Source organism: Pipistrellus hanaki (assembly GCF_964339955.1).
Source record: "Pipistrellus hanaki genome assembly, chromosome: X".
Lineage (NCBI taxonomy): Eukaryota > Metazoa > Chordata > Mammalia > Chiroptera > Vespertilionidae > Pipistrellus > Pipistrellus hanaki.
This window is the reverse complement of record NC_140524.1, coordinates 73,387,903-73,394,938: the sequence shown is the minus strand read 5'-3', so window position 1 is coordinate 73,394,938 and position 7,036 is coordinate 73,387,903. Positions and strand designations below refer to the sequence as shown.

General features: G+C 40.5%; 1 protein-coding gene across 3 annotated transcripts in view; it reads right to left on the bottom strand.

Moving 5' to 3' along the window:
• Positions 1 to 7,036, bottom strand: part of VSIG4 (V-set and immunoglobulin domain containing 4) — a 36,811-nt gene that overhangs the window by 12,700 nt on the left and 17,075 nt on the right. The gene's annotated exons all lie outside the window — the stretch shown is intronic.

Genomic DNA, 7,036 nt, shown 5'->3' with positions numbered 1-7,036 from the left:
AGCACTAGGAACAAACACGATTATCTGGGCCTACCCAGAAGTGATTACAAAGAAGCCACAGAATGCACATAATCTCCTTTGTCTTGGGCTTTAGTAAAACTTTCTGGCATTTTTCTGTATAAAATGAACACACTGTATCAGCTCTGGGTAATGAGCTGTCCATCAGAGGACAGCTGTCCCACCCAGCTCCAGCTTTTTCATTCTATCTCTGTGTCTCTTTCTTTCAATTTCTCAATTCTCAGCAGCCCCTACTCAGGAACTGGATTGCTCTCTAGCTGTGCTGGATGCGGAAAAGAGAGAAATATGTACATCCCATAATAGAGGACTGGATAAAGAGATGTAATAATACATATACATAATGGGTTACTACACATCCATAAGAAAGAATTAAATAGCACCATTTGCAACAACATGGATGGATCTTGAGAATATTATGCTAAATGAAATAAGACAGTCAGGAAAAGCTCATATATGCAATATAAAACTGAAATTCATGAACACAAAAAGCAGTGTGGTGGTTGCCAGAGAGAAGGAAGTGGGGTAAGAAGATGGTCCTAATATAAGGAGACAGGAGAAGATTTGACTTTAGGTGGTGGGCACATGATGCAAACCACAACTACTGAGAAAACCAAAGGAGCAGAGAGAGCAATAAGGCCATAGAGGCTATCATATATTGAGGCTTGGTACAGAGTCAGGAGCATGAGGTAGTGCAAAAGGTTCCAGCATTTCATAGCTCATCAGTAGCAGACAAAACATTTTCCAGATACAGGTACTTGACCATCATTTCTCTGTGGCCCACCCGACAGTAAAATACTCATGAAAACAATGGGGAAAACAAAACAAAACAAACTTTTAAGCCTAAGTGTTCTGTACTTATTGCAATTAAAACCTCTGGAGAGAAAAAAGACACAGGATGCACAATGCTCCATTGCTTTTGTTCCCATCCCCACCATTGCAGAGCAACCTGGTAGAAGCAGCTGTGTGAATTCTGACAGAGCAAGTCACTTAAAAAAGTCTGGCTACAAAAAGGTTGCACCAGGAACATACAGAAGGCAAACTAATCCACTAAGTGGTGCCTTGAGACCTAGGTAACTGGGTTGTAAAACGGATCCCCATCTCCTCGGTAATATGGAGTGGTTTCCAGAGCAGAGGAGACACCATCCCACAGAGATCCCAGAAGCCTTAGCAGTACAGGTTAAAAAAAAATAAACACTTGTCCTTTAGCACCACCTACTGGTAATCAAAAGACAGGCCTATACATTTTAACCTCTCAAATATTTTCTTTTAAAGCTTTTATTCCCATGAATGTCCAGAAAGAGAAATAATCCACCAAGCACAGTGAATAAATAAGATATCAAGGAAATTCAGGAAAAGAAAACATATCCAGAAAATAATCTTAACGATATGGACGACTGAGGAGAGACAAAATGGTGGTTGAATAGGCAGATGTGTCTTGAGCCTTATCCCAGAGCAGATAGAAGGAGCAACTAAATCGAATAACAACCACCCAGAATTGGCAAAATAGACAGGTGGTGAGACGATTCACAGCCAGGAAGGCCTGGAGAACAGTAAAATCTGGGATCTGGGCTGGTGAGAGTGGGAGACCTCTGAACACAAAGGGTCAGAAGGAAGCTGCTGGGTACCAAGGCCATGCCCCTTGGGGACAGGCATAACATCTGACCATGTAAAGGAAGTCCACAGGGCTTCTGGTGGAAGGGGATTCTAGACCTAAGCCCACAGCCATGAGAGGCTGAACATGGAAGGGACACCCTGAACAACTGCCCAAGCCCTGTGGTCTGGGGGAGAGAAACTTGCAGTGGCACAGCTCTTTCCCCTCTTTTTGATCTTTGCTTTTATTCACTAAAGCCAGTTCATAGGACCTTACAAATACAAATACCTGTGGCTGAGGTGTAGGTGGAGGTGTGGAGTTGTGGAGTCTGGGGAGAGACTAGGGAGAAGATCAGGTTACACTAGGACATACCTGAAACTTTGGGCCTAAGCAGCCATTTTCTCCCAAAGAGATAGCCTCCCCTGTAGTTTTCAGACAACCAATAAAGCCACACCCAGACTACACCCTGAGTGGTACAAAGAATACAAAAATAAATAAATAAATAAATAAATAAATAAATAAATAAATAAATCTAAATAGTCCCTGAGAGCGCTCAGGGACTGGGCTGAAGAGAGGCCATTTAGTCCCAGAAAGCGATTTGGCAACCGCCCCAACTATAGCCCTGTCAGAAACAGCCACTTGAGAGATTAAGATTGAAAGTGGGCAGACAGGCTAAGTGGGCAGATTGGTTCCTCCTGCTAACTGTCAAGGTGGTGGAGATAGACACAAACAGAGGAGTGGTGGATTGCTTGGAACTCCAACAAGGTGCTGACTACATAAAAGGAAACTGAGAAGTGGCAGAAAGTACTGAAGAATGGGATCTTAAACCAGCCCCCATTGGGCAATAAAACTTGGTGGATATGAACGACACTTCACTTTTTAAAAATTTTTATATTATTATTTTGCTATCCCTTTTTTTCTTTATTTTCTTTGTTTTTTTCTCATTTGTTTCTTTATTTTTTATTTATTTTCACACTATTATTTCATCATTCAATTTTTATTTTTTATTATTTCATCCTATTTTTTTTCTTTTTAATTTTTTTCTTTTTCCTTCTACCTCCTCTATACTAAACTGAGATCCTCCCCATATTCATCTAATTCCTTAACCTTACTTCTGTATATAAGCTAGGCTTCTACAGATTCTTCCCCCATCCTCTTTTCTGGGTGTTTGTTGTTTGCATTTTTTGGTTTATCTGTTCTGTGGTATTTTCTCCATATATGTGTATATATATATATATATATATATATATATATATATATATATATATATATATATATATAGTTTTCCCTGTTTCTCCTTTTCTTTCCTTTTCCTTTTCTTTTCCTTTCTTTTCTTTTCTTTTTCTCTCTTACCACTTTTTCTCTCCTCGATATTATTTGTGCTCTCTTTTCTCTCTCCTAATTCTCTTTTCCCAGGTAGTCACTTATATTGGGGTTATCGGTGCCATGAGTACATTCATGTTTTACTCTGTGTCATGTCTTGTTGAGTTGCATTTTCTCCTGTTTGGTCAACGTGATAGAGAGCAAGTCGCATAACCAGACACCCGGACAGGAGACTCCATCCACAGATGGGTCAGTAACTCTCCAGACCCAACTACAGAGGCAGGAAGGTGGCAGCCAGGAGGATGGCAGTGAGGGAGAGAGCATGAGTGAGGGAGGAAACAAAACAAAAGGGAAGTGTGTGGATGTGTTTTTTTTTTTTTTGTGTGTGTGTGTGTGTGTGTGTGTGTGACAGATCCCACAGGACCTTCGATGGCTGGTGGATCAGGCTTGTCTAGCTGGGCAGCCTCTGCTAGCATTGCAAACAGTCCTGGGGGAGCTGGCTCTAGCACAGAGGCCACACCATCTTGAAGGGGAGAGTTGCTGTGACTGGGAGCCCAGCCTCACATCCACCCAGGCTGCCCTTAGAGTACACCTGGGACTCTATAGCCACCCCTGACAGGGACCTGCTGCCTTGGCTGTGGTCCCATGAAAAAAGAGATTCCAGCCACCCTGGCCATGTGCTCCTGTAATTCCAAATTATGCTACTCTCCAGCTGCCTGACGCTTTAGCACAGTACACCATAACCACATGAATAGCAGCCAAACAAGCAGTGCATACCTGTCTAAGGAGCAGCAGTTGTACAAGCATCCTGCCCATGTCCAAGGAGCAGCAGCCCAGCAAACAGCCCTCACCCATCTGAGGAGCAGCAGCTGTGAGCAGCCTGTCCCCCTGTCCAAGGAGCAGCAGCCCTGTGAATGGCCCACCCATCCGAGGAGCAGCAGCTTTGAGAGCAGTCAACCCCTATCTGAGGAGCAGCAGTTACATGCAGCCCACCTCTGTCAAAGAAGCAACATCTGTGTGAGCAGCCCACCCCTGCCAGCCAGAGGAGCCAACACTGCTGAAAGCAGCTTCACCAGGAGTGCCCATCTGAGGGCCAGCTGCCACCCAAATAGCTGCTGCTGTCTGAGGAGCAACCCCAGCATGACTCAACACCTAGATCCTTTGGTGAGAGCACAAATGGGGAGACAAAGAAACCCCCAAAGGAAAGAAAAGGAGCTAAGTGAAATAGAGGCACTCAATATGCCAGAAAAATAATTCAGAAAAGGGTCATACAGTTCATAAACTGGATGGATGAAAAACAAAACAAAAACACAACAACTTATGTAAAACTCAAAAGGAAATAAAGAGTGATATAGCTACATTAAAAAACACTATGGACAGTTTCAACAGCATGCTAGGAGAAGTGGAGGACTGAATTAGTAAATTAAAAGCCAGGGCAGCAAAACACACCCAAAGTGAATTGCAATTGGAGAAAAAATTAAAAGACAAGAGGAGAGACTAAGGACGATTTGGGACAACATAAAATGAAGCAACATACAAATAATAGGGGTGCCAGGAGAAGGATTTGAAACCCTATTTGAAGAAAAAAATGTCAGAAAACTTCCCTGACTTGGGGAAGAAAAAAGTCACATAAGTGCAGAAAGTCCCAAACAAGATGAACAAAAAAGACCCAAACGAAAACACATCGTAATTAGGATGGCAAAAGTTCAGGACACATAGAGAATCTTAAAGGCTGCAAGAGAGAGACAGAAAGTTACACATGTGGGATCTCCCATTAGATTATTAAATGATTTATCAGCAGTAACACATCAGGCCAGGAAGAAATGGAAGAAAGTTTACAAAGTGATACAAAACAAGGGACTGAATCCAAGAATACTCTATCCAGTAAGGCTATCATTCAAAATTGAAGGGGAAATAAGGAGCTTCACAGCCAAAAAAGGTCAAGGGAGTTTATCAATACTCAATTCAAGACAGCAATTCAAGAAATGCTAAAGGGACTGGTAGAAAAGAAGAAGAAGAAGAAGAAAAAGAATAAGAAACACGAGCACAAAACACACACACACACACACATACACACACACACACACACGTACCTATCAATAATAACTTTAAATGTAAATAGACTAAATGATCCAATCAAAAGACATTGAGTGGCTGAATGATAAGAAAATATGATCTATATCTCTTGTAGACGACCCACCTCAGAACAAGGGACTCACACAGACAGAAAGTAAAAAGTTGATAAAATATCTTTCATACACATGAAAATGAGAAAAAAGCTGGGGTAGCAATACTTTATATTTGACAAAATAGACCTCAAACTGAAGGCCATAACAAGAGATAATGAAGGCCACTTCATAATACTAAAGGGAATATAACACTGGTAAACATATATGCATCCAATGCAGGAGCACCCAAATACATTTTTTGATTGATTTTTTACAGAGAGGAAGAGAGAGGGATAGAGAGTTAGAAACATTGATGAGAAAGAATCATCGATCAGCTGCCTCTTGCACACACCCTACTGGAGATGTGCCCACAACAAGGTACATGTCTTTGACTGGAATCAAACCTGGGACCTTTCAGTCCGCAGGCTGATGCTCTATCCACTGAGCTAAACCGGTTTCGGCCCAAATACATTTTTTTAAAAACCTCCTGGAAGATATAAATGGAGAGATCAACAACAATACAGTCATAGTAGGGGACTTTAATACCTCACTGACATCACTGGATAAATCTTGAATACAAAAATCATCAAAGCAACAGCAATCCTAAATGACTCACTAGATCAGATGGACTTAATTGTCATCTTCAGAACATTTTACACCAAAGCTACAGAATATACATTCTTCTCAAGCACACAAGGGACATTTTCAAAGATTGAACACATATTGGATCACAGGCAAAGTCTCTCCAAATTCAAGAACATTAAAGTCATTTCAAGCATCATTTCAAGCCACAATGGCATAATACTGAAATAAATTATAATAAAAACAATAAAAAAAATCAAACATTTGGAAGCGGAATAGCATGCTATTAAACAATGATTGGGTTACCAAAGAAAACAAAGAAGAAATTTAAAACATCCATGAAAACAAAACAACCCAAAATATATCGATCACACTGAAAGCAGCCCTAAGAGGGAAATTTATAGCTCTACAGGCCTACTTCAAAAAATAAGAAAAAATTATAATAAATTATCTAACTCTACAACTTATTGAATTAGAAAGAGAGCAATGTTATCTCTGATAAGTGTTTAGTTTCCAACATTTACAGGAAACTCGTACAACCTAACTAAAGGAAGATAAACAATCTAGTAAAAAATGGGCAAAGAACTTAAATAGACCCTTTTTAAAAGAGGACATACAGAAGGCCAAGAGACATATGAAAACATGCTCAAAGTCACTAATCATCTGAAAGATGCAAATCAAAACGACAATGAGGTAACATCTCACATCTTTCAGAATGGCTATCAACAACAAATCAACAAATGACAAGTGCTGGCCAACATGCAGAGAAAAAGGAACCCTCCTTCACTGATGGTGGGAATGCACACTTGTGCAGCCACTGTGGAGAACACTATGGAGTTTCCTCAAAAAGTCAAAATGGAACTCCTATTTGACCCAGTGATCCCACTTCTAGAAATATAAAGATGCTTAAGTTAAAAGTCACACAAGCACAGCAAATCCAAAAAAAGATGAACCCAAAAAGATTCAAATGAAAACACATCATAATTATGATGGCAAATATTCAGGACACAGAGAGAATCTTAAAGGCTGAAAGGGAGAGACAGAAAGTTATATACAAGGAATCTCCCATTAGATTATCAAATGATTTCTCTCAACATAAATACTAATCAGAAAGGAGATATGTACCAGTATGTTTATAGCATCATAATTTACAATAGCTAAGATTTGGAAACAGTCTAAATGCCCATCAGCAGATGAGTGGATTAGAAAACTGTTGTACATCTACACAATGGAATACTAAGCTGCTGTAAAAAGGATGGAACTCCTGCCAAAACCGGTTTGACTCAATGGATAGAACGTCGGCCTGTGGACTGAAAGGTCCCAGGTTCGATTCCAGTCAAGGGCATGTACTCTG